Source organism: Anas acuta, chromosome 7, assembly GCF_963932015.1.
Source record: "Anas acuta chromosome 7, bAnaAcu1.1, whole genome shotgun sequence".
Classification (NCBI taxonomy): Eukaryota; Metazoa; Chordata; class Aves; order Anseriformes; family Anatidae; genus Anas; species Anas acuta.
In genome coordinates, this window is record NC_088985.1 from 26,189,674 (window position 1) to 26,217,032 (window position 27,359).

General features: G+C 45.0%; 1 long non-coding RNA gene across 5 annotated transcripts in view; it reads left to right on the forward strand.

The window, feature by feature from the left end:
* The window catches only part of LOC137859647 (uncharacterized), a 53,492-nt gene that overhangs the window by 14,585 nt on the left and 11,548 nt on the right, over positions 1-27,359 (forward strand). The window contains exons 3-4 of one of the 5 annotated variants that reach the window (XR_011098431.1): positions 7,899-8,029; positions 8,555-9,749. The exons of 1 other annotated variant lie outside the window; for it this stretch is intronic. This is a non-coding gene — a long non-coding RNA (uncharacterized lncRNA). Of the gene's footprint in view, positions 1-4,681; positions 6,887-7,048; positions 7,879-7,898; positions 8,030-8,554; positions 9,750-15,251; positions 15,414-16,103; positions 19,134-27,359 lie in introns of those variants that run through there. 3 more of the 5 variants (XR_011098429.1, XR_011098432.1, XR_011098428.1) reach the window with 3 other exon arrangements.

Sequence of the window (27,359 nt, forward strand, 5' to 3'; positions counted from 1 at the left end):
CTAAGAGCTAGGTATTATCGTGATTTGCTTTTACCTTCTCTAATCTAGTCCTGAAGAGGAAGATTTGTACTGTGACAAGAGAAGCAGTGCTGCAGGGATTAGCCTCCACGTGTCCCGATGCACAGAGAAGAGCAGATCTTGACTACTGAGCCCTGTTGGCTTCTCCAAGCTCTCAGAGGCTTTCCCATCCCTTTTCCATTCACCGCGGTAGCCATGCAGTGGATGAGTGTTTTCCTGGGGGGTTGATCATTGTTCACCCTTGCGATGGGAGAGTGGGTAAAACTCCAAAAAAACCCTCCAAAAACCTGCAGTTGTGGGGTTGACAGGAGATAGACTTGATGTGGAAAAAGCAGAGCTACCTCTGAGGCATAAAAGCTCAGTTTGGTGGGGAGAAATGTGTATTTTGCCTCTGTCTTTATTGCTGACATTGTTGCAGGAATTGTCCTTGTGTTTTCTTGGAGGGGCTTTACCCAGGTGTTTACCCTGGGATAATATGAAATAGGGCTGGGAAGGGTCCTGAGGGTCATTTAAGTTCTCTTGTGCAGGATCAGTTTGCCCTAACGCAACAACTATAACTGAACTTAAAACAAGTCTCATCTGCAGCTGAAGAAGCTTGCTGACATCCTGAATTTCATTGTTTGAAAGCAGGCAGACCCAGACTTTTCTTTGATGAAAGAGTCAAACAGTATTTAAAAAGATGTTCTGGAAAATGCAGGTGACTTTTCTCAATGCTGTGTAACTTCAAAAATCAATTACTTTCTTTTACACTAAAGAACAATTAAGCTGTTCAAACCACTTGGCAAATAGCTACAACATCCAGAGAATGAGAACTTCTGGAAAGGACTGTGGTGATTGCTTAGATGCCTGCCTTTGACTAAATTAGTTAATACAGATTTTCTTTCTCCTCCCTTTCCTCTAGCTCTGAGATGCAGAACGCAGGAGGCTTTGAACTCGTATTTTACATTCTCGTGCCTACCTCAAACCCACCTTGCGATAAATATTTGAAAGTTTGACTTAAACTGCTCCAAATGCTTTCTAGATTCCCAGATGAATCGCTAAATTGCCTAAAAGGAGAGCCTGAAGATGAAACAAACTCCACAGTAGCAAAGCAGACTGGAAGATTACATATTTCTGTAATTGATAAAAGTGTCAAATTTTCACCTCTGTAAAAGAAAGAATCTATATATTAAAGCCCTCAGATTATCTGCGAGGACTTTATAGCTATAGAAATCAAAGGCAAACTGTCAATTTTCCTCATTTTTCTCTCATTTCCAGGAGAAAATTCTCCTTATTCTCTCCAAATAAGGACTTCTTTTTCCCATTGGAAACCTGGAGGGAAAGCCTGGGAAACAGAGGTTAATAACCTTGATTTAGAGCAGTAAAAGCGAGTGGAAAAAGACAAGTTGTTTAACTCAGGCAAGGCTGAGCATTCGGGGTGCAGGCAGCAGGGTGGCAGTTTGCTCAGCCATTGGGAAAGCAAGTCTTAATTCCTCACCGCCTGGCCTGCTGGTTTTGGAGGATGTTTGTGCCTCTTGTGCGAGAAGCTTGCCTCTTGTCGTAAATCAACTCCATCCTCTTTGAAGCTGAACACAACTGGGGGTACTCAGAGAAATAATCAGTTTGGTTCGTGCTTGGAAACCAGCTTGGGTTGAAATTTTGGGTAGTATGGCTGCAGGTAAGAGTGCTGCTGCTGAGGTCAAAAGCATGGGCTGTGGGGGAGATCTATTTGGATTTTTTTCTTGTTTCACCAGTAAGGGGGTAACCAAGAGGAGATGTGCAAGTTGGCACAGACCGGCTTTTCTTAACGTGTGTCATGGTCTCGTCCATGGCTTAATTCACGTGAAGAAGCAGGGTCTGCTTGCTTGGGATGTTTTTGAAAGCCCTATTTCTACATTCTTCCTGGAGAAGTGCTTGGGAGTAGCATCCTGTTGTTCTGTGATCCTGCTGGTCTCTAAATCTGTGGGATGGTGTGGCAGGAAAGGGGTTATGGTTGGAGACCCAGACACTGCAACCCAGACACTGCGCTGGTGTCTGATGTCTGTGAAAGACAAACGTGGTCTGATCGTGTACCACGTGGTGTCGTGAAGCTCCTGAAAGCTTATTCTTTCTGTCAGTTTTTTTTGTTTTTTTTTTTTTTCCCTTCTGGGTTTTAAGTTTCTGCTGCTTAGCTTTGTAAAATAATAAATAGCAAAAAAAAAAAAAAATATTCTTACAAATTCATGCCCAAGGCTGGGGCTTTTTATAAGTAGTCTTGATTCTTCAGAGGGAAGCTACTACTAAGCAAAAATTACCATAATTAACTATAGTAAACTGCTTGCCATGTGATGTCAGAGACTTAAAAGCTTCGGTAGGGATCCATGCAGTATCTGAAAACAAGGCCTCAATGGTCTAATTAAAAAAGAGCAAGAGAGTGGAGCAGGAAAGGCTAGTGATAAATCTAAACAAATCACAAAAAGCTGATGAGAGGGAAGGTAAACGAAGCTTTGCATCTTAGTCCAAAAAGAGCCCAGGAAGTCTGGATTTCTTCTTGCCCCACACACCTTCTGAAGCCAAGGGTCCCTCTTGCTCTGGATTTCATGCAGGTTCACTGGGAGTTTGGATCAGGGCGCAGAGCTTTTCAGTGTGTGAAGCAGACACATTCCCTTTAAGACTGCCCGTGCTGGGAGAGCACATCAGATTTTGAGCAAGTTCACCCTGAGGCAGCAGCAGCCTGGTGATGAATGCGGGCAAGGCAAATATTTGTATAGCAATTACCCATGCGGTGCGCTGGTAATAACACAGATACGTTTCTGGTGAGATGGTGCTCGCAGCAGTTCAAATTGGGGCTGTAAATACATCGGCTTCCTGGGAAGCAGGAGGATTTACGTTACCAAAATTGTTCTCTCTGAGCTCGTGCGCTGTGATGCTGCTGCTGCCTTGGTGGGGGCCAAGCAGATCTCCGAGTGACTGCTGGTTTGCTTTTCCAGCCGCTGTACCTTGAACACTGTCACCAGCACGTGGTGGGCTGTGGCTGTGCCCTGCCACCCCTGTGGGCTGGAGGCTGGTGCATACAAGCTGCGTGTCCCAGGCTGAGCTCTGCTTCTCCTGCAGCCTCCTCCAGTGCTGCTGGGAGCAAGGATGCCAGGAGGCATGTGGGGTCTTTGCAACCTCACAGCTGCCTGGCTGGAGAAAAATAAGGTGCAGACCAAACTGCTTGAGGGAGGTTGCACACATAAATGAATAATCAGGCTTTGCCCTCAAGGCAAAGTTCGCTGGATTGCGGCTGTCTGTTCAGATGGCTGGAGGTTTCCCCGAGCCTTTTAATGAGAGGAGTTGTGCTCATCTTCCTCAAAGCCGTGATGCAATCTTTGGTTTCCCATTTGTCCCTTTTCGAAATTTGTGTGGTGGGAAAAGCAGTTTCTTTTCCTTCTCATACTGACTCCTCTTCGGTTGTGGCTGTCTGATACACAAGTCAGCTTTTGAGTTTGGATCCATGGGTCCCACTGTTTTCCCCAAGACCTCTAGTGAGGCTGTAACCATGGCAATTCCCTTTTGCTGCTCAGACAAACCATCTATGTGGAAGACTCTTGGCCTGCCATCCTGAAAGGGAAAAGCAAAGCTTTGCTCTGAGAGCTCCCAAGCAGAAGAGAGGGAATCAAGAAAGGCTTTTGGCTGCTGTTGGGCTGTGGCTGCAGTGTGTCTGGCTAGAGAGCACGAGGATGGCCCTGGTGGGTCAGAGCAGAGAGCTGTGGCAACGCTGTCCTGTCACCAGCAGCAAAGGCCTGTGCAAGGTTAGGGTGAGCAAATAAAGATCTGCTCTCCTCAACTCCATGTTTCTGGTGGTTGGCGTCTCAGAGGCTTCCAGAACCAGGTGTAGCATCTGCACGCAATAGCACAATAACACGGACTGTGTCCTGTTCCAGCTGGAGCTGGTTTGCAAAAGCTTTGGAAATGCTGCCTACATCTATTTATCTTCTGAAAGCCTGGGCCAGGTGATGGTTCCTTTAAGGCAGTGCAGGTCCAGTGTGGTTCTGCTCATTAAAACAAGATCACCTTGGCAGGCCTTTCCCATGCTGCTACCATTACGGATGGCATAGCTGCATCCTGCCAAACTGCCTCAGGGCAAACTCCAAGCACAAATGAGAAAAAGCTTTTTTCTTTATTTTTTTTCCCCCTCCTGTCCAGTAGAGTCACGCTATCCAGGAACCAGAACAAACTAGACCTGTGAAAATATCACTCCTTGTATCCTGTGGGCTACAGAGGAGAAACAGCTATTCATCTGACCCAAGGGGAGATGCTCCATGATTAATGGAGGGTGCAGTTCTGAAATGCAGCTGAGCTGATCCAATGTTCCTGATCCTGAAAGTTTCCATGTTCCCTTTGCTTGTATTCACTAGGGCAGCTGTAGTCAGCTTGGATTTCAGTTTTGCTGGTCAGCTCCTTCTGGGATGGTTCAGCTCACCTATCTGGCAGAAGGATAAATGTGACCAACTTATTTTTTTCCCCAATATGGGGAAAGGAATCACTTTGTCAGACTATCAAGCTGAATGGGTTCTGTGCAGGGTCTGGTACAAGGGCAAGGGGTGGGAGTGGAACCATGTGGCTGATGATCAGGTTGGGGAAAGGGAGGAGGGCTAGGGCTGACTGCTGGTGGCTATTAGCTGTGACAGCTGGCATTACAAGAGGTTAATTCTCTCCACAGGTTTGTAGCCACAGTGATCAGATAGGGTAGTCTGTGTTAAATACCGTGCAGAAGCCCAGCGTGAGGACAACACCTCTGATTTTCAGAGAATGGATGCACTTGGATTTATGAATGATTTTTGTTTTTGAATTTTCTCCCAGGAAGCCTCCACAAGACTGTTTACATGTTTGTGTCTTCTTTTAACCTAATTACTGAGCAGCAGCCTCACGTGGAGCTGCAGCGTATGCTAGCAGAGGCACTGCTGGTACAGCTCTTCTTCCTCCCCAAACAGCATTATATACAGCAAACAAAGCAGCTGTCTCGGCTACAGTTGTTACAAGCTGTTATTCCCGCCTCCTACCTACCCTTTGAGATGATAATGTTGTCTCCAAAACTCTGCGGTGTATGTATACAGTATTTATGTGATATAAATTGTAGTGCTCACTGTGAAGTGCGCTGTGGTGATGCAGCTCCCTTTCCTCGTTCCCCGTCTATCCGGGAGATGTATTGCACAGTGTGGTGGAAAGCCCCACCAGCAGCTTACACCTGCAGCAGGAATTTCCTCCAGGCAGCCAGACGCAGCTCGAGCTGTAGTTATAAGAGACTTGGTAGCTGGAAAAAGTACCTCGAGGGAGTGGTGGTGGGAACCACTGGGCTTGTGATGGTTCTGGATCCTGGAGATCATTCATCTTCTTGATGGGATGATTCAACACTCTAGAACTAGAGTCTTATGACCAAGTGGGGTCTCTTTGCATTTGTGCTCCTTGTCATCCCGACAAGTCATCTGGTCAGGAAGAACCTTGAATAGTGTAGTTGGCGCTTTCCACCCTGACATCCCTTTGCAGATGCAGAAATGAAGCAATAAGGGGGCCTTATGGGGTGATTCTATTGTCCAAGGAAGGATGAGAAGAAGGATACATGCTGGTAACCAGTGGGCCACCCTGGGATTACCCAGCATGGGCCTAGTGAGCTCCTTGCTCTTGGAGGGAGTCAATATGGGAGAAAGCATAGCTCCTACTTTCTTCTACCTTTTTCTGACTGAATGTACTCCTGTGGATTTTAGGCTTGCATACTACCAGTTTCAGCCTGACCAGCATGTGGTCCAGTGTGCCCTGTGGCAGTGCCCTGGGCCCTGTGGGATGTCCCCGTGTGATTTTTGCAGGCCACATGTTCTGTGGGTCTCCTTGTACCACCCACACAAGGTGCCCAGAGGTGGAAATGTGATCACCACAGGCTCCATACACAGGCAGTGGAGAGCTGCTCATCCCACCTGTGACCTGAGGGCTGCATTTCCCTACCTTAGGCACCTTGACAAGGCATCTAGGCCTGAATAGCCAGCACATGATATGGATGTTCCCCCAAATGAGATGCATACTGTGTGCCCTACTGTTATGGCCTGCCCATGCCCCTTCTTGGAGGAGGACCTGTCTTGTGCTTCATGGAGCAAGTACCCAGAAAATTACAGCACGAGCACATCATAAACTGCAGGTTATTAATGTCAGCTGGCTGCAATTTTAACACATTCGAAACTTCAGGAGCTGGCTTGTTGTGGCTGCAGCCAGGTGCTGGGCTGCCTCCTCCACCTCGCTGTGCCAAAGCACCTGTTCCTGAGCACTGTCTCTTCTCCTCCTGAGCACCTCATGCCAAAGGCTGTGCTGACTGTAGCTCCTGCAGCAGCTCCCTGAGGTGCAGACTGTGTGGATCTGTCCCGACACCTCGTTCCTCTGCTAGGTGCGTGCATCTCCGTACACTCACCTCTTCTTGCATTGCTGCTCCTTGCAGCTGAATGGTGAGAGCGAATGGTTTGTGAACTCTGGCTGAACTGACAGGATCTCTTCATAACGCTCCACATTTCTGCAATTAGTGTTTTTTTTAATTTAATTTTATTTATTTTTAACAGGCTCTGCTCCCAGATTTACTGAGCTGAATGCAATCGTTTAGCTTCATTATTCTGTTGCAATAGGTCTGCTGGCAAGTTTATTAAGCAATAAGGGATGAAAGGCAGCAGGTTTCTAGGTGGTTATAGTGTGTGTTGTGTAGTGTTGATAAGGCACAAGGTCGAAGGCTCACAGCTTTAATCACTGGAGAAAAACACCCTGGAGAGACAGAATCTTATTGGTATAATGGCATGGAAGTGAGTCATAAAAAAATGAACTGCTATTTCAAACTGCCCATTCCTCTGCCTGGAGAAACCAATGCGTAGGAGAGATTGTTTGTAGGATTGCTCTAATATCACATCTATGGCTGTCTTCCCCTTAAGGATCATGGGCCAGCTGGAGATGGAAATCCACTGAACCAGCTCCTTTTTTTTTTTTTTTTAACCTCCTAGTCAGAGGGCTCCAGTTTTGGTTGATAAAATTCATGCTGAGGGGCTTTGTCCCCCTGCAGGAACCCTGGAGTTCTGTGTGTCTGCAGGGAACTTGTCAGATCTCGTGAAGTCTGGCAAGCTGCTGCTGGTGGCCCCGCTGGTGGTGTTGTGGCTCCTGCCTTCATTGCATGGTGCTGCTGCCTCTCTCCTGCTGGCATCCTGCCTGGTTGTAAAGCAACAGCATCTTCCTTGGGCCTGAATGTAGCTGAACCACATCATTTTGTGCAAGTGGACTGTTTTTTTCCTTTTTTTTTTTTTTCTGAACAAGTAGACCATATACTGCTGTCGCTCCTCTTTCTTACATAGTGGTGTAAAGCAACATTAAATTAGGCAGGCCTCAGTGACTGGATGAGGTAGTGTAAATAAGATGTGGGGCTGTGTAAAACATTGATCCTGGGACTTTCATGAGACCAGGCACTGCAGGTGTTGGGCTTTCTCAGAAAGAAATAGGGACTGGATGGGGCATGGTTTCACTTGGTTCCACTAATGATGGGGAAGTGCAAATATAATCAACGGGGTGTGGGTGACATTGTAATTAGTAAGCAAAGACTCAGAAAGGAGACTTCCCACAAGAAAGGTGGGAATTGAAGATTCCCACAAGAAGTTGAGAATTTAAGTGTGTTATAGGGACCCTCATGTCTTGCAACCAGAAGCCTGGCCAGGAATATCCTATGCACCTCATAAGCAAGCCATGTTGTTTTGTTTCTCTGACTTATTAATTTACCTGTAAATTAAGGACCGAAATTGTCTGGATTGTTACTTATTTTTAAACTTGGGTTTACATCCACAGGGGCAGCAGAAGGTGGATTTACATTTTGCTTGTTGCATTAAAAATTAATGCAAAGTGTTCCCTTTGTCTCCATAAAACAGTTCACAGCATTATTATATGAATTTTCTTCACAATCTGTCCTCTCATCTCATGCCGCCCTGAAAGAGGCTTTGCAAGCTTGGGACAGGCTCTGATCATAAACGAGGAGACTCGCTGGCATCAGCTGGGCCAGGTGAGGAATCTACACAGAGCTGAGAACAAGGGGAATCTGATCTTAAAGTCTCTGCTTGTGTGTCTGCTTTGTCACTGGTCATGACTGTGGCGTTTAGCAAGTCACATCACTGCTACCAGAGTCCTGGCCTTATACGCACCCTGTAAATCTGGGCTCATAGTACATAATAAGGTAATTTCAGGGGGAATTAATAAATTTCAATGGATTAGAGGCCTATCCTTTAGAAATGCTAAGGAATATTATTGCCTCCCCATGGAGGCTATTAGAAATTGAAAGATGACATCTGAGGGGAAGATACCATTACAACAATGTAGAGAAGCCAGATGGGCAAGGGATCCACACAGCTTCTGTCAAGAAAACGGGGAACATCTGTCTCTGTGGGGAATGGAAGAAATAACTAATGTACCCGTGTACAGCCTGCGAGATTGATAGCTGCAATTTAGCAGAGGCTGTTCAGCACTTTTATCAGCAATGACAAAGTGGCCTGCCGTGTTACCTGTTTCTTAATCAATCTCTTGATTGCAGTGTGGAAGGGGCTGGAGTTTCTGTCTGAAGAGAGAGAGAGATCTTATAAAATGAAACAGCAGTGACACAACCATATGGGGGACCATATGTGAGGACAACATCTGCAGAGGGCTTCATCTTTTCTCTATTTTTTTTTTCCTTCTCATTTAATTGCAAGGAGTTATTGGATTAATATGCAGATCAGGTCAACAGCCATATCTGAAGAGCCCAGCACTGTGAATCAGACTCCTGTGGCAGGGAAGCAGAAGAAGTTGAGTCCTGTGACATGAGAGAAGATTAATTTAACGCCCTAACATGTAAAGCCTGCCCTTGTTGTAGGGAACAGAGGCTGCAGGAGAGCTCTGCATCACCTCGTCTCTGGGATGAATGCTGAATATGGCGGGTCACCACTTCAAGTCACTATGAATTGTTGACATTACAGGGCATCGTAAAGTCAAAATGCTCATCCTCATTTTGGAGTTCTGTCAGTGATGTTGTAGCAGCCAAGCTGGTGGCTTTAATGGTCTGAGCCTTTTGTAGGTGGAGTGATGTGATAAGGGCTAATGTAGGGCAGGGGAAAGAGACAAGCTTCTGAACACATCTCAGCTGATTTAATGTCAGAGATAACCTCTGCCTGATAGCATCGCCCCATCCGTATAACATCTTGCAGCACACCAAGATGCCTGCAGCATGCTCCTTGCTCAGAAAACAGAGCTCCCAGGATATGGCAGGTATGACATGGCCCCCAGATTAGAAATCCACTGTGGGAGAGAAATTTACCTCAGAGAGAGAAAATTGTGTTGTGTTGTTTTGTAAGTCTGATTCTGTTTATAGCCTTTTCCTGTTCTGTTCAACTTACTGAAGCAGATTTTCATCTGGAGTAAATAATGCAACTGTTCCCTCCAGTGGAGCTACAATGATTCACACCAGCTTGGGTTTGGTTCCGCTAACCTTAACTCCTCAGTGTAATTAACTAAGGTAACTGCATTCTCATACCCGTGTGTTTCTTTTTTTTTTTTTTTTTTATGCAACTTTAACTCAACTACAGTGACTTTATATAGCCTGGAATAAACTGAACCCCAATAAAACCAGCCTGCTTCTGTTAGGGCTGGAGATGTTTCTTTGATCCTAGTGATTTCTCAGCTGTAACTTTTGTATCATTCAAACTGTCCTAGTGCATAAGGTTTTCAGTGTCAGGATAGGGTACCTGACACACCTTTTGCTTTAGGAACCCTGACACCATCAGTATCTTAGTGTTGGTACCCAGAATTTAGCACCCTTGCCCCAGTGAGAGCCCCTGGGGAGGGTTCTGGTGGTGGTAGCTCTGTGGCCAATCTGTACTGGACCCAGTTAGGTGCAAGGCAATTTGGAAACAGCCTCAGCACCTGCATCATTTCCTTTGGTGTGACATTCTGTTGTTGCTGTGGTGAAATTGCAGGAACATGGTTATTGGACATGGTAATGCAGTGGCTGGAGGTGATATGGAAATGCGGTCATTCACCCTGCACAAATCATTGTGAGACTGCTGAAACCAACGGAGGGAAATGGGGAAATGCTATGTGTTCTAGATGCAGGCTTGAACAGCAGCTGAATTGCATTGATCAGTTCACTTTCTTGAATCAGTAGACAGGAACAGATATGAAAGAGAGGAAGTGAATTGACATTATAGAAATGGTTGCTTTATTACCCCATTATCTCATTCTCTTATCCAATGAAGGCCCAGTTGTTCAGCACTTTAACCAAAAACTTTTTTTTTTTTTGGTCACACCATAGTGTAATAGCTTTGTTGTGCAGTGAGGGTGTTCATTGAATACTTTTATGACTGGTGCAGTAGCTTTGGCCGAGAACATGTGCCATGGCCCTGTCCCCCCTCAAAGACAGGAGTGAACCAGAGAGAGGGGTGCTGAGCCCCACTAAAGGTTAGCCTGTGATGCCTTACAGAGCTTTCTTCTGTGAACGCCCTCCCTTCACTGAAGAAGGCAAAGTGCTCTGGTGATGGATTTCATGGAATAGGACACCTGGGAGCAACAGCTATTCGAGTATAGTGATGTGCTTTATGGAGAGATTATGTTTTTGTTTAAGCTTGCTTGGATGTCAGGATGACAACTGTTTGGAGATTGTGTGGACAAATGAAGTGAGAGCTAATGCTCAGCAAGAGGTATGCAAGCCTCCCAGGGGGCATGGATTTGCCATAGTACAACACAAAATCAGATTTCAGAGATCAGCCATGCTGAAAAGGTATCGACTGAAGATAAAAGCAGATGCTTACCTGCTCACTTTGTGAAGTGCTTTATTGCTCACTTTTGTTTGGTTTTGCACTAAGTAAAGGGATCTCCATCTCCTCTCTCAGGTGGGGCTACCCTTTGCATGCCCACAGAGCTCATCACTCTTTCCTCATCTCAGAAAGACTGAAACACAAAGGGGGAGGGCAAGGCTTCTTTTTCTGACTACAGAAACAACAACAAAAAAAGATTTGGCCATATCTATTGTGGATTGATGAGATCCTGTTCACCTGTTGAGGATTTCTGGCTTCTTTTTCCATTATGAGATGTGAGAAGAAATGTGGGGAAGGAAATTACAGGACATTGCAGTATGGTTGAAGTTGGAAGGAACCTCTGGCAATCACCTAGTCCAACCTCCCTGCAAAGCAGGATCACCTGCAGTGGGTTGCACCCCCACAGTATCGAAGTGTTTCCTCATTGACCAAGTGCCACCAGTTGTATTTTCCCTGGTGGTGTTGAGGGGTTGTCAGATCCCTTGCCCATAGTGCTGACCATGGGTGACCATGGGGTTCTGTAAAGGGAGCAGTGCAGGCTGTTCTCCACTATGGAGGCCCTAAATGTTTAGGTTGGTTTAAAGAAAATCCGAAGATCAGAAGTTCTCCAGAGGGTCCCAGGGTGATCTGATAAAGAACACTTCTTATGGCTGTGGATGACCACAGGCATGTGGAGTCTGAGGGTGGATGTCACCCAGCTGGCAGAGGCTGCACTGCTGGGGATCCAGAAACCAGGGGAGATGGACTGGGATGGGGAGTTTGGGCTCTCAAGTTTTAAGTCCCTCATCAATATTCAGGTGTGTGAAAAGCAGGAGCTTTTTGAGATCTCACCTGTTCCCATCACAATTTAGCTGAAAGCAGAGAAAATGAACTGTGTGGTTGGGATGAGCAGATAGATCTTACGGCTCAATGCTGCTGGGTCTCACGCAACCAGGAAAAAAAGTCACTATGTTTTAATGCCTTTCCTCGACCTTTGTGGTCCTGGTTTGACTTCTTGTGATGGACGCCTCTTTTCCAAACACTGCTGGAGTTGAATGGACGTGGAAATTGAGGTTGTTCCTGATGGTCAGGGTGGATGGACAACGTGGGGAAAGGTTGTCCCATACCCCAGTTATAAGGACAGGGCCTTGTTCCTCATGTTTTCCCACAGATTTCCATCACTGCCACTGTGGAATTTTACTCAATTTCCTCTGTAAAAGGCTGGGAAAATGCAGGGTGGCTGCCACTTCCTACAGACAGTGAAATCAAAATGATGCCTGTGTAAAGGGAAGCGAAGATCCAGGCACAGGTGTTGAGGTGGCTGCAGCCTGCTCCGTGCCTCTTCCAAGGCCTGTAGGTGAGAGACGCTGAAAAGAGGGCAGCAATCCAGGGCAGCTGAAGCAGTTACAGAGGAAATTGTGTGTCTCTGTGCCTCTGTATTTATCTCTCTGCGTGTCTGTTTCCCTGAATTTGTTCTTTCTGTTCTCAGAGCTGGTGGACTAACTCAAAAAAAAAAAAGAAAAAAGCATAGATAATTTACTGATCAAAACAGCTGTAGAAGTCTGCCCGAAGCAACTGTGGAGAATTTGGATCTATAATAAAACCCTGTGTGCTGTGTTATCATGTAAATATGGCTAGTAAAGTTAATAGTTCATAACATACAGGGGATCCGTAAATCTCAAGATGCCTTGGCTGGTGAGAGCTGCTGACAGCTTTCCTCTCTGGGAGATGGTGAAGCGGTGGCTCAGACTGCTCAGCACCATCCTGCTGTTGGTAGCAAAGCTGAGGACTGGCTGTAGTTCTTCATCACTCTACACCAGGCTGCTTTGCTCTCCTTCCCTGGTGACCAAAACGAGTTCACACAAGTTCATTGTCCTCCCCAAATCCCACTGAATCTGACAGGAGAAGAGGGCCGTGACTCCCTAGTTGCTGAAGCAAGGCTGCTGCTCGGCCCAGTGACTGTGGGTCGGGTGTTTTTGGTCCTGTTCCTGCAGTCAGGGCTTCAATCTGCTTTTCTATAGAGGTCACCAACCACCTCAGAGACCCCAATCCTTGCTCCTGTCAGCTGGGGTCAGACAGGACTCATTAAAGAATGTAAATAAAGGACGCGGGCAGGCCTGGCAGTGACAGCTTTCTTGTGGTGCCAGCAGGCCCTCTGTCAGGTGAAGCCAAACTCCCAGCGAGAGCTCCTCAGAGCACCTTTGGGATGTGTACAGAGGAGCTCTGTGGCAAGATGAAATATTTAAAACCGCTTGGGTTTGAAGCGAGATGGGGGAGCAGCGGGCTCTTTAATCTGTGCACAGTTTTAAGGCTGCCTGTGAATCATTGATGAGGAGGGCAGAGTGTTTCTAAAGCTCTGGCAGGTCATTAAACTCGGTGATGGACTCATTAAGCTGTGTGGAAAGCCCTGGACAAAAGTACCAGAGTATTTCACATGCATTGCCCTGTGGAGCACCAGCACTTCTTACCTGTGACTCTTGGGGTACTGTTGCAGTATTTATTAATCAAGGAAAATGTCTTAGGCTGGTGGATCACATTGCATAAGAGGAAATGTGTGAAAGAAGCTCTTTGATCTGCCAGGCAGTAGCATAAGCGGATACAATAGCTGGAATTCAGGGCTCAGAGTTGTTCTAGCCACGTATCGCACATGGGGGCTGGGTAAATCACCATTGCCAGGGGTTTTAACTGGGACTGGACCGAGGTGAGGATTTTAGTGTCAGTGTTCTTATGGCTTGAGTGGAGGCAAAGCAGAAAAGTGCATTTTGCCAAGCTGCCTCCTCAGCCCCACGTGCCCATGCTGTAGTGTTGTCTGACCTCTGCTGCACTTGCTGCTCTGTGCCTTAGGCTTTTTCTGACCCACCTGCAAAGAGTACACACGCTGTTCAGTGGGCTGGCTAAGCTTACAGCCATCGCAATGACAAATGTGGTGTCAGATAATACCTTCAGCTGGATTTAATTTTCTGAGAGAAGTCTGTTTTTCAGCAAGACTGTGGTCTTCTGCTGGCCATAGCCCTGAGTAACCCTGACCTTACTGCTTACAGGCTCTGGGCTCAATCTCCAGTTGTTAATTACACAGAGCTAGCTACTTGGATGGTGTGAACTGACATTACCCTCTTGGCATCGGATGGGTGTACAGGACTTGAAGGATATCCCCCAATTGTCTTACATTTACATAGCTGTGCTGCAAAGCGCTGTGCAAATGCCACACAGAAGAGATGATATCTGCCTTCCTCAGGGGGCCAGGCATCGTCCCTCAGCTGGCGAGCAAGCAGCAAATGCCCTTTTCTGCAGAAAGGCCACAGCTGTCTGCCCTGGCTTCCCTGGCCCTCAGGAGGTGGTGGGAACAGCTGCAATGGAAAAGACCCATAGAGGAGGAGCAAGGGTCTAGCAATGTGGATATGCTTCTGGGCTGAGAGCTCCGAGTTTCTCTTCCCTCTTTCTCCTGGTTGGGTTGAGAATGAAAAGAGCTGGAAGCAGCTTGGAGGAAGGGCTTGTCCGGCACCGCAGAGGATTTCTTGGGATTTCTTGGATGCTGGGCTCATGGCTCAGGTAAGCCCACATGTTGCTTGAAACCACAGGCAGCAATGAGATGGGAAAGAGCTTCATCCCCCTTGCTGGGCACACAGCGGTGTTAGCTGCATCTTGATGTTTATTCTTTCTACTTAAACTTTTGTTGGGACAGCTTACTCCTAAAATGCAATCGCCTCTGGCAGAGTGGAGGGCTGATTGCTGCTTACTATGGCTTAGGAATTCAGAAGAGGAAGTGAAGAGGAATTAAATAGGAAATTCGTATTCTGCTGCACACAAAGGTATCTGAGATGCTCTAGTTTTGTCCTCAAGTAAACAGTAATTGAGTTGTTCCTTTTGCTTGCTTTGGTTTATTGCTTGAAACAAATAAGTTCTCCCTTAAACGATCCATTTCCAGAAATCCTGTAAGCAGTGTGCTCGGTGGAGGTGGGAAGGAGGGGTATGTGAGAGGACTTTGGGGATGCACAATTGGGAACAGGGAGTGCAGTGGGAAAGAACAAATGAATTCTGACATTGTAAGTGAAGATTAAGCAGTGAAGAGAGTGTGGCTTCAGCTGGCAGTCATTACATTAACAGCTTGGATATTCCAGTAATCAGTTTAAAGCTGAGTTTATCATGCATGCAAAAAGCTCAGCTCTTCAAGGTGTGTGGCTGTAGCTCAGAGCGGTTGAAAGTTGAGAGAAATTAAGATGGTGTGGTGTAAAAGTGTATTAATGATGCTTCTTCCATCCATTGGAGGAAGAGACGGCATGCTCAGGAGCAGGTTTCTGTAGCTCATGATCTGTTCAGCTAAAGGAGGCAGCTGTTCTTTACCCTCTGTAGAAAGCTCAGTCACCACCTGAGACTGGGCCACATCTGGACTCCTGCCTCTTTTAGTAGTCTCTGTCTCTCCAGTTGATGAAATATGCTTCTGCCTGTTTTCTTTTTTACCTCCAGCTGAACAAACTGGCCTGCAGTGTATTACACAGCAGAACGAGCCCGTTCTCCTGCTCCTCCTTGCCCAGACATGCTTACCAGTGCATGCCAGTCCCTCTGAAGCTGGTGGGGCTGTGGGGAATGAGCTGTGCGATTGTGCTGCCCTGGACAGACCTTCATCAGGTATAAATCTGCACAGGTTTCTGGCTTCAGTGAGTCTGGAGTCATTCGTAGCATGTTTTCTCAGTGTTTCTGCTCAGGCAAGTCAGCAGGCAATTGCCTTGAGTAGAGCTGGCTCCCTTAGGAGCCTCTGCCAGTGGACGTCCAGGGCCGTGCTGTGTTGTCTGGCATTCCTCTGCCTGTAATTAAAGGCAGCGGCTTCAATCCACTCAGTCATCAGCTCCTTTAGATGCCCTGCCAAGAAATAGATCTGTATGTCCCAATTACTATGCGTATATATATGTATATAAATATATGTATTTTAAAGAACTGTTCACAGTTTCAGGGCCCTGTGATGTGCTGTCCCTTTCCTATCCTCAGTCCCTTTCTCATTTCCAGCCCCAAACTGGAAGGGACTCTGTCTCCATTGCCTCCTCCGTTGTGCAGACAGTTTTTGGCCGTGCTTTTTGGCACCTGGCAGGCGGCAGCCCAGGTCCTGACAGCAGTCAGCTGTCCCACAAGTGCTTGCTGCAGCCCCTTCCATTTCAGCTCATGGGGAGGCTGAGACTTGACCTAGAGAGGAGCAGTGCTTTGAGATCCAAACCTCTGCTGTGGCTGGGTGTAGTAATGGTGTCAATATAGAATATGGTCGCCTAGAAAGTTGTATGGAAAGTGTTTTTCTATGCTTCTGCCTGCCTTTCCTCTCTATACCAGAGGTCAGCCTGATCCTTGCACCGTGCAAGTAACTGGCTTGTAAAGGTACAGCCAGAGGACAGCTCTTACAGAGGAGCAAACAGCTAGAAAATCTCCCATCCATGTGCTTTGCCAGAGAAGAAACGAGTCAGTGTTGAATGTCTTCCATATGGAAAGTATGGTGCAACCACTATCCTTCCATAGTCTGCTGTTCCTGTCTGTCCTATAGCTTTCAGGAGACCAGTGTGCCAGTCCAAGCTTTTCAAGTCCAGCAGGCTAGCAAAACACTGAGACAAGTGGGAGAGAAGTTCAGGGAGAAGATGCCCTAAAGAAGCTACCACTTTTACTTTTTTACAAATCTAAGGGGCTGGAAGAAGATGCATTTAGAAAGGATGAAAATGCTGAAGATGGTTTACATGGATAGAGGACAAGGAAGGATGCCTGGGCACTTGTGGAATGCGTGCTGGGGAATGGCCTACAAAGCAGGCCACAAAAGGATGCTGAGAGCAATAGCATAAAATTAAGAAAAGGGGAAGCTGTAGGCTGGAAAGAATTGAAATTGTCCTGGTGAGAGATCTTTAACAAGCTGTGGGTAATTTCCTCAAGGGAAGTGATAGACTCTCCATTGCGGGGATTGTTTAAAAAGTAAACTGGATGAAGCAGTAAGAAATATGCTCCAAGGACTAATCTGTCAACTTGAGGGATTAATGACCTAATTGGTCCTTTGGTTTCCTTCCATCTCTCATGCTCACTGCTCTGTGAGCAGCAGCTTCTAATTATTAGGTAGGAGACTAGGCTAAAGGAGTAGTCTTACTGGAAAAGCTTCCTTGCAGTGACCTGGTCTTTTTCCAGACTTCTTGTCCGTGAAAAAGCTTTGGTGCTTTAGAAGATAGAATAGCTGTGGGGCTTAGAGGGTCCCAAACTGAAGCTTGTTTTTGCTTTCCTTATAATGCCTTGGGTTGTTTCTGTTTCTTCCTGGTAGGATATTCTTGTGACACCTGGCCCAAAGCAAGCTGTTCCTACAAAGCTATCATAATTTGGTGTCGTTCCTACATCTTTTGGCTGCGTTGTGCTGAACTACTTTCTGCATGCTCCTCAAGGCTTCTTCAAGGCACAAATTGGCACAGAGATTGTTCTGGCATCAGATCTTGTTGCTTTGGATTATCTGGTGAGGCAGAACAGACAAAGCTTTGCAATCACCATTCTCCTGTCCCCCCATGCTTTCCATCTTCTGAGTTTCTGGTGATATCTGGCTTCCCAAATGCCCCATGAAGGAACAAAGGACATGATCAGGGAAAGAGGAAGGTCATGACACTTGTCTTCTGCTATTCTTGATGCTTGGAAAATACACACTGTTATTGGAGAAAACTTCAAGATGCTAAAGAAACCAGGACCTGTCCTGCACCGCAAGAACATCAAAGTGGTTGGAGGTAACCACAGCAAGACAAAACACAGCTGGCTCTCACACCTATCTCACTTCATCCCAGTAATGATGAACGGCATCCTTTTTTCTTACCATTTGCCATGACTGTTTCCCCTTCCCTTCTATCCGTACCATTTAGGATGTGTGGATCATTGCTACATCTACTGTGCTGCTATACCCGAGGTCTCAAGTGCTGAGAAAACTGTCTTGCTGTAGTTTTCTTGTCATCCTTTTCCCTTTGTACATCTGCTGGTAAAGCAGCCTGGCAATAGATGAAACTTTAAATACATTAGACATGCATTTGCATTTGAAGGAGGAAATAAAATATGCATGATTTGTCCTAATTCAGACTCACAGACTGGTTCCAGATTGCCCTCCTGCGATCGGAGTGTGACTTTTTAAAAACAATTTCAGTCACTCTTTGATTTGATTTGATTTTTTTCAGGTTTAAGTGATGGGGTTTCCAGGGCTTTTCAATGAAGGCTTCTTCATTTGGTAGAGGTGATCTCTAGGTTTCATGATTTCTTTTCAGAGTTTTCAGACCTGGTTCCTGTCAACTGCTGAGCATCGTTAGTCCTTCTAGCCTTTGGGGGGTTACTGAAGCTCACCCTTGGGTTGGGATTGGTCCTAGCATCTTCCGTGTGTCTGAATTCAGCCCATGTCTTGTCTTTTTTATCTTATTTTCAGTGACTTCTCAAACTACTTAAAGGTATCTGTTACCTTGGAGCTTAGCAGGTTGCATTGCTGCTTCTAACTTGGACAGCACAACCTTGGCAAATGGCACTTGAAGTGGCAGCTCCTGTGGCTCCCCTTATGTTTTACCTTTCAATATTTCAGCGCTTATGTGCTCTGTTTGGTATTACCTGGCTTTAAAATTCCCAGAAGGACAACGTAGTGAAGCAGGACCACTGATCTTCTGTCTTATATTTCAGGCTATCTTTAAGACTATTGGCACGCAGGGCACGAACTTCATGCTGAAGAGGGATTTCTGCAGACTGTGTCCCTGGCTTGTTCGGTGCAAGACTGAGAATTTGTATATGTGGGAAGGGATGGGGTTGCACATGTAAAGACTGGGCAAGTGAAAGGTCTGGAGATATCAGAGGGAGGCAGTACTTGGGGTTTTTAGCCAGCGAAGTCCAGTGGTGGACTGGAGACAGATGAAACAGGTGAGTGTGTGATCTGTTAATATCAGATGTTAGAAGATAAGAAAAATAACACAACAAGATCTGTAAAAATAAATAAATAAATAAAAATGGACCAGAGTTGCTTGGAGGGGAATGGCACATTGACTTGGCTGTGGTCAGCAGTGCCAGTTATACCTTCATGTAACTGGGAGGGAACTTGAGATTGGGAAGAAGGTATGGGGATGTTCCTGGTGAGGTGTGAAAAAAGCTACTGTAATAAATCCAGAAAGGTTCTGAACACCACTTTACTGTGTTTCCATGCTGTCCTTTCTCCAGCTGCTAAAGCTGAGAAAAAAATAGAAAAGCTTTCAACAGACATTCATTGGCAATCAGAAGAGAAATATCCATGGTGCTGTGTCTGTTTTCCTTGGCCACTTCCACTTAATGAATGCCCTTAGAAAAGCAGCTCTGCTATTGAGCCAAAGCAAATTCTGCACCATGTCGGTTGGTTGTGTGTGCCCTGCGGACAGAGAACAAAAGTGCTAATGCATGATTTATGCATCAAACCGGCACAGTAACATTAACTAGCTAAGCTGCACAATGTGCCTGTTAAATAGAGACTGCATCTCCACAGGCTAAAGTGCTTCTCACCCTGACCCACCTGCTTTACTGAGGTTATTCCAGCTCTTCCTCCCCGCTGCCCTTGGAGGTGAAAGCAGCCTCTGTGCTGCTGTTGTGATGCTCAGGCACAGGGAGGAAATGTCTCTATGCTCAGCTGCTCTACCACAACTCGGATGCAACATTTTTAATCAGGGGTTTATCCTAGCTGAATGTACCTGCTGAACTGGGGGGTGCAGGGAGGTAGCAGAGAGGGTCTCTCTGGGCAGATTTATTGCAGCCCGTTCCCCTGTGATGTGAATATATCATCTTTGTGGTTAGTATTTTGTTTTAGAAACTCATTATTAGGAATCTCATTATTAGATTTCTGTCTCTCCTTTTGGGATTCTGCAAAGACCTGTGCAAGGGCTGGCTGAGTGGGAAGGGGACACATAAAGAGATTAAATCAGAAATGTAAGCCCAAGAGGAAGGAGATGGTTTGCATTCAGAAAGCAGATCACTTTCTTTCTCCTGGCTGCTGGATTTAGGTGTTCTCACCTGTGCCCAAAGGCTGACCATTGTACCCTGGAGCTGGGCATATTGCAGCTTGTCTGTGGCTCCCAGGTCTGTGTGCAGGTGCTGCCTCCTGGAAATCACTTCTGGGGGTTTTCCAGATACAGGAGGTGTCTTCAAGCTCTGTAAGTTTGTGCCACAGGGGTGGTGATGCATGAGATGCAGATAAATGGTATGAGTACCATATGGATAATGGCTATTTGTTAATAAAGTCTGGTGAAATTTACCTGTTCTCTGCTGAGGGTTGGCAGACGCAGCAGCTGGACTTCCCTGTGAGGAAATTCAAGGGACTTCTAGGAATGGAGACAGCTACTTGGTCCATGAACTTTTTGTAGAAACCACTTCACCTTCAAGGGAATGCCATTTTCCATGCATCCTGACTCTCACAATCTTATTTCTGTTGCCAATTCATAGTGTGCGGCTCAGGAAAGTTATGTATAACCCAGCAGGTGGTTGTCATCTATATCTTGCTGCCACATCTTGGCAGCAAGAGAAAGGTCAGGAATGATCTTCTCTATTGATTTAACGTAACTTCTGTTTAGCAGAGAGCACTGTTGAATGCAGATACACATTTCTCTTCCTGGCTCCACGGTCCTACCACCCCTTAACATGGGTGAGAGTGAACAGGAATATCAATCCTAGCTGGCAGGGTGCTTCTTCTTTTGAACCTGTGCCACTGTGCCGAGCTTAAAAAAAAAAAAAAAAAAAAAGTGCGAAGCCTGTTCTTTAGTGTCTCTGGTACCGCGTTGGCTCAGTTGGAAATCCTGGCTTTGTGGGTTAGTCCATCTGTAAATGGAGAGATCGGAGCAGAAGGGAATAGCTACAAAATACCTTCCTCTTCTTGTGGCAAGAGGATATTCTCTGCTGTGCTGCCTCGCCACCCAGGGTTAAGTTGTAGACTTGTTTCCAGCTGAGCTGAAAAGGGCCAGTACAGTATAGAGCTTCCTGAACAAGGTCTTGGTATCCACCAGTGCTGGGATACTCTGATTTGAAGCTCCTCAGTTTTTTTCCCCCAATGTCATTACAATAGCTGGTCCTGGAAAAAAAAAAAAAAAAAAGCTGTGATGTGTTTGGACCTGGCATGGTGCTTTTCGTGATCTTAAGTGTGTCTATTAAAACAAAAAAAGGCCATATTGAAAATCAATTTTCTCCTCGCAGGTCTTGAGCAATTTTGTAAGATATAATAAGATGAGCAATCTGGTTCTGGCAGTGAAAAGAACAGATGCCAGACTATAATTTCCCTTACCAGAAAGTGCTGTGGAGTCACTTTGTGTCACAGAGAGAAGAATGTGTTATTAATAGGGGACAGTTACAATGTGAAGCCTGGGAGCAGACGCTGCATCTGGTCTGCAACATATGGAAGACGGCAGGAACACATCCGGGCCGGCCAGGGGGGAGATGACAAAGGCTTGGAGCAGAAGAAGTTGCCCTCACCTTGACCGGACAAGGGAAATTCTTAGGTAACACATCCCATTCCACTAAGGGGAATGCGATGTCCATATTTACATATTTATGTCCACAGAAACTCTTGCTTGTATTTTTTTCCTGGCCAGCCTCCGTGGAATATGTCAGCACAAAGGTGGCATTGCCCCTCTGCACAGGCCTGGTAGCTCTGCGGCCCTAATCTGGGCCCTTTGCAGATTTCTCAGCTGAAGAAAGATTCAAAGAGTTGTGAAGAAAATCTTCCTGAAGAGTGTTGACACACGAACATATGCCTTCTCTTATCTCTAGCAATGTCCTGGACCTGTCACCAGCTCCTCCTTATCAACGTCAGAAACGAGCCAGCTTCTGGAACAGCACAACACCCCTTGCCCACTTGCTCTGTGGGTACAGACACGCATTACGTTTGCAGTGGGTGCTGGCTGCTGCAGGGACGGGTAAATTCACGCCTGAATTTATCACATTTTATATCTCAGGGCAAGCAAGCCCTATCTCTTCTGAACAGACTTCAACTTGTTCCCCATTCTGGCCAGCTCGCTCATCTCCTTATTAGAATTACTGGTGTTAAGTATTGGGTCACAGCTAACGTTTCCTGGAGGCTGTGGCAGAGATAATATTGCATTCTCAGCATCATCAGATTTGTTCTTCTCCATTAACTGATGGGCTTATGTTTTCCTTTAGTGTCCTCTTACTTTTAATGTATTTATAGAGCTCCCTTTGTTGCCTTTATGTCCCTGTTAGTTGTAATTCAGTTTAGGGCTTAGCCTTCTGATTTATCTCTGTGTGCTTACGTTAGTCCTTTATATTCTTCCATAGCTGCCTGTCCTTGTTCACTCTTCCTTTACAACTTCTTTTTTGGTTATTCAGCCTTTAAAATGTTCCTAGTATAAACATATTGTTTTTAACCTGTGTTCACTGTCATTTCTCTGCATTGAGCTGTAGTGCTGTTGTGCTTTTGATGCAGTTTCCTTCAGCACTACCAGATCTCTTGCGTTCCTCTTGGCCTTAGATTATCTCCCAACAGACCATGCCTCCTGGTTCTGAATGTGTTGAAGACTGCTTTGTAATTTTTTCCTTTTTTTGAAGTCTATTGTTCTTCTGTTCTTCTCTTGGTCTCCTCGCCCTTTCTTCAGTGTCTCACGATCACACCCACCTTTCAATTCTTAAATTTCTTTCACTTCCTCCTCATTAGAATGAAATCTAGAGTGCCCACCTACTCCCTATAATTTTATTCACCTTTCAAATCAAAGATTTGTCACTATTACAAAGAACTTGGTTCAAATCCTGTTGTATTGTTTTAAGTTCCTCCAAGGTAGGTGATAATTGTGCCATTTAATCAAAAAGATTCATTCACTAATTTCTCTGGATCCACCCCTCCCTCCCCAATTTCTCTAGAGTAAGGGACCTGGAACAGGGACTGTCTTTTCTCCCATTTCTGAGCCTCCAACAAGCACTGCTGCCATGAAGTGCAGCACCTCTTCCTTTTTTCTTTGTTATTTCTTTGGATATGTATATGTAGCTTTCCCTATGTATTTTCTGTTTGGGCTTGATTCTGTTAATGCCATTTTAAGTACGGGAAGGCCCTGAATTTATGACCCGAAAGTGAAAACAGAACAGGATCCCTTGTAATTCATTACAGAAATTGCTTTTGTCATCACAGCGAGCTTTGAGCAATTGTGAAACATCTCTACTCATTATTATGAACCAATACAAAAGACTGTAAGCTATGGCTGTCCTACTATAGCCTTGCTTCAAATACCATCTTTCCCTTGCATCCTCAACATGCTGTGTCAAGGAATGTATTTGCCATGCAGTTTGAGGCCTCTCTTACTATTTTTTTCAGAGCAGGGCTACCTGGTCAGATAACTCTGGGAACCACTAGACTTTGTCACTTCTCGTTTGTCTCTTTGCCTCACAGTGTCTCCACAGTCAGGATTCTCCTGGCTTTTTAAGGAAATGGAGTCAGTCTGTTTCCCGAGGGAAGTTTAGATGCATGCTTGTCTGGTCTCACCAACATGTGACCTGTTAGCTAAGCATTTACACGTGCAGGACACAAGGGTGTTCATGTAACGTCTGGCATTTTTACCACTAGAGCAGAAACTGCAGCTCCCTTCCTTGTTAATAACACAAAGTCATTATCCTGGACCAGTGGCAAAGGATGGCATGATGCACGCTTCATCAGTGAGTTGAAAATATATTGGAATAGGTGAGCTTATGTGCTTAAGTGTGGCCCCAGATCCTCCTATTGCCCTTTGCTAGGACAGAATGAAGTCTTGTACTTCATTTTTCAGTGAGCTGAATTCTTAAAAAGTGTCTGATAATGGGAGTCTGATAATTCACAGTGCAGTTCAGACTCAGGTCTGAAAGTTTTATACTCTGAGTTTCCTTTTCTTTCTGTTTTCTCTCTAGAGTTACTTCAGCTTCTAAGTCATTTGTCAGAAAAAGAGCCTAAAAATGTTTTTCCGTTCTCTGCTACAAATAACAGAATTTACGGATCTGCTCTGTTAGTAATAAACGTAGAAATACTAGGTATTTAAACATTTTGCATATTTTGTAATCTTAATCACAAAGTGAAACCATAAACACACATTATCCCAGTGTTGTTTATTACAGTGTCTTTACAACAGCAGAACATTTAATTCAGTGTTTTACTCATTTTGGACAATTACAAAAAGAAACCTTTTTCATAGGTCCTGTGCTACTGTTTCTTACTATCTAATGGCAAGTCATAATGTGCCCAGAATGGGCTGGTTATACAAGTGTTTTGGCTTTTATTTCATTTAGAAAAAAATCATAGATGCACAGAGAAGCTTGAAATTAGGAACTTTAATAGGTTCAAAAGTCAGAGTAATAAAAAGGTTGGGGTGCATTGCCTATTTATTTTTGATTTCATTACTTTTAAAAGCTACTCCTGTGATTTTCTTGGAATTCTTAAGAAGTGAGTCTTAAGTCCTGAAATTTGATGCTGCTGCAGCGATGCTGACTTAGGATGGTCTCTAAAAGATTGTTAGCCTCAGGTGAGAGAGAAACACTTCCTGGTGTAAGAAGCTTAGCAGATCATTTGCCATTCGTGCAGGTTGATTGATCCAGCTAGTGCAGATTTTGGGTGGGTAATGTGCAATGGTTCGACTCCCAGCTGGGCTAAGAGTGGTAGGTTCAAGTTTCTGCTCTGCTCTGGAGTTAATCCAGTACCAAAATCGGAGCAGGTGTTCAGGAGCATAACTGCAAAGAGGGGTTAGAGATGCCAATGTTTGATTTGGATACCACAGTCTGTAAAGTCACCACTTGTCGAAGGGGTGTGTAAATACCTCTTTGCAGTGTTCTGAGGCTGGAAGCTTTAAAGGTTCTTCGGTAATAAGGAACTGGGACAGAGCTTGTCTACAGAAAGAAACTCAGGGGAAGTCCTGGTATCAGCGAGAGGAATAAATTAGCTGTATCAACTCATGCCCTCATTCAGAAATAAAGCAGCATTAGATTAGAGGAATGAGTGGCAGGGCTTGAAAAACTTCCAGAACAATGATGTCCATTTGGGAATTTAAAGCACCTTTGTTTGTGTGATGCCTCCATGCTATTTGCTGATTTACTTCATCTTTTCTGAGTGTTCTTTCCCGTGGTGATATGGGTCACGGTTAAGTCTCATTACTCAACTATCTGAACTTAATCCTAAGGCTTAGGCTTCCTTTGCAAACACTGATTGCAACAAATTCAAAACCTGTTTTCCCCAACTGTAACTGTTGTCAATATTTCCTCTCTCTGGAAGCCTTTTTTGCTTGAAGTTTCATTCCCTCCAGCTGTGCTATTCAACCATCTGTGCCAAGTTGAGATGAATTCTTTGAACCTTGCCAAATCTGTATGCGTCTCCCACACTGCCATATTCTGAGCCTTGCACCCTGTGCCACCCTGTCCTGCTGCAAACCCAGGCTGAGAACCACAGCAGCAGGTAGTGTAGATGTCAGACTCAAGGCATATGCATGGGCTTGTTCCCAGGGAGAAATTAAGAGTGAATTGGTTTTCATATTGCCTTTTGCACACCTGGTAATTTTTAACCTAAACTTGAAAACAAAAGCTGCTTTCACTCACACTCCGAGCAAACTGAGGTCAGCATTCAGCCCTGAAGGAACTAATTTGTAGTATTAACAGAGAATTACGAGGGAGCTCTGGATCATCCCATGAAGTATAAGCCTGCCTCTGTGTGCAACGAGATAACAACCAGCCATCCACGGATCTTTAACCTCTGGAGTTGACAGCATGAGGATGAAAACAGAAAAGCCTTCCTGCTAGAGCACAGGGATCAGAGGAGGCCTGTGTAATTACTAGCCATTAAATAAAGTACAATCCTACGTCTTCAAATGCCAAGACACATGTATAATTAGCTGATAAACTGCAAATGAATAATTATCCAGCAATGAAAGCCAGAAGAATGAAGGGATGTTGTTCACCTTCTCTCTCCTTGCAGGGAAGAGTGCTATGTAAATTGTTTATTTCAGTAAAAAGTTGGTTATTTGGTAGCACGATGACTATCTGAACCAGGAGACAGCATTTCGCTGCTAGGCCCAGTACTGGTTGCTTTGTGGACTGTGGTGAGATCCACGTAGCTCAGAGATTGATGGTGGATTAACTTCAGTTATTTCACATGGGCTGGAGCTGCAAGGGGAGCTGCTGCTGAGCCGCGTGGCTCTCGCTCTGCCCAGGGAGCTGAAGGCAGCAGCCGGGGCACGTTTGCAGGACTGGAGTTCAGATTCACATCTGCAGGATGGAGGCTGCATTTTCGGCTGCCCTTTGCCAGCGCAGTGCTGATGATGTGAAGGTTGCTCCAAGGTGCTGGTTTCCACCACCTGGGATGTGGCTGTGAGGTACGATGCTCGCTCAGGTGACTGTGCTAAGTCACCATGCATCAGCTGAGCTACGGTAGCAGTCCCTGGCTGCTAGGTCAGAAGGAAAATAATGTAATTCACTTCAATCTATTTTCATTGCATTGCAAACTGCTGGGTAATCTCATGTTTTCTGTGACATAAATGTTTCCATGGACGTTTACAGTAGTTCAGATGTGTCATAACTTAGATGCTTGTACGAGCCTCTTTTATTTTCATAATTACCCAATCTCTAAAAATTCCCTCTAGATACGTCAATGTTTCTAGATTTGGCAGAAGTAGGAATGAAAGAAATAAATAGACGCAGGGAACTAAAATCTGTTTTGCTTCCATAATTGAGGTATTTTCAAATCAAAGAACGTTGGTAGAAACATATTGTCCTCAGTGCTTTCAAGCTTCAACAGGTTTAGCGATGTAAGTCTGTGCCTAATAATCTGAAGCATGTTTATTGCTTTTTGTTCAAGGAGTGGGCTGTTTAATGGAATTACGTGTTTGCTTGCAGTATGTTACTCAGCCTTTAGATGTCTCCTGCTGCTGAAAACAGTTTGGAAAGGGTGTTCCGTGGTTAGTGAGAAAAGGAGCAGAAGTTTTGCTGCTGCCTGTTTCGGTTCTCTTTAATGGGTGGCTTTAAACGCTTTTTGGGAAGATCTCTAATTTCATATACCATGGCAGCTAACAAGGGTGGGTAGTGATGCTTGTATTTTCCAAATCAATTCACCCATTTCTTCCTAAAGCAGCTTTTTTGAATTTTGAAGCTTACAATTAAGTCTAAAATATAACACTTCAAGTGAAGTATATATGTATTTCTGAAGTTTGAACACACAAAGTGATTCATGATCATAGAACAGCAAAGATCTTTCTTAACATTAAGTTAATTTGTGCTTTGGAAGAAATAGCATTGATGTGTGCTGGCAGTGGCTTTAGAATTTGTCTCTTAATAAGTATGTACATAAAAATGATTTCATATGCATAAGCTTTTCTTCTCAAATAATCCTACAGTTTTTTGCAGATGGATGTACTAAATAGAGCCAGTGAAAAATCAGACATTAAAATGCAACCTGAGAAGGGTTGAATTTCTTAAAAGTTTTTGGTTTTCACAAGCAGTTGTTCTAAAACAGTGTTTTTCATTTTACTGTTTCTCTGGTTTGCATTAAAAATATTTCCACCAAAAGTTCATTATTTTTTCTATTAAAAAACTTTTGATTGAGAGCCTGCGTTGTGTTTGAAAACATCTTTTGCAGAAATACAC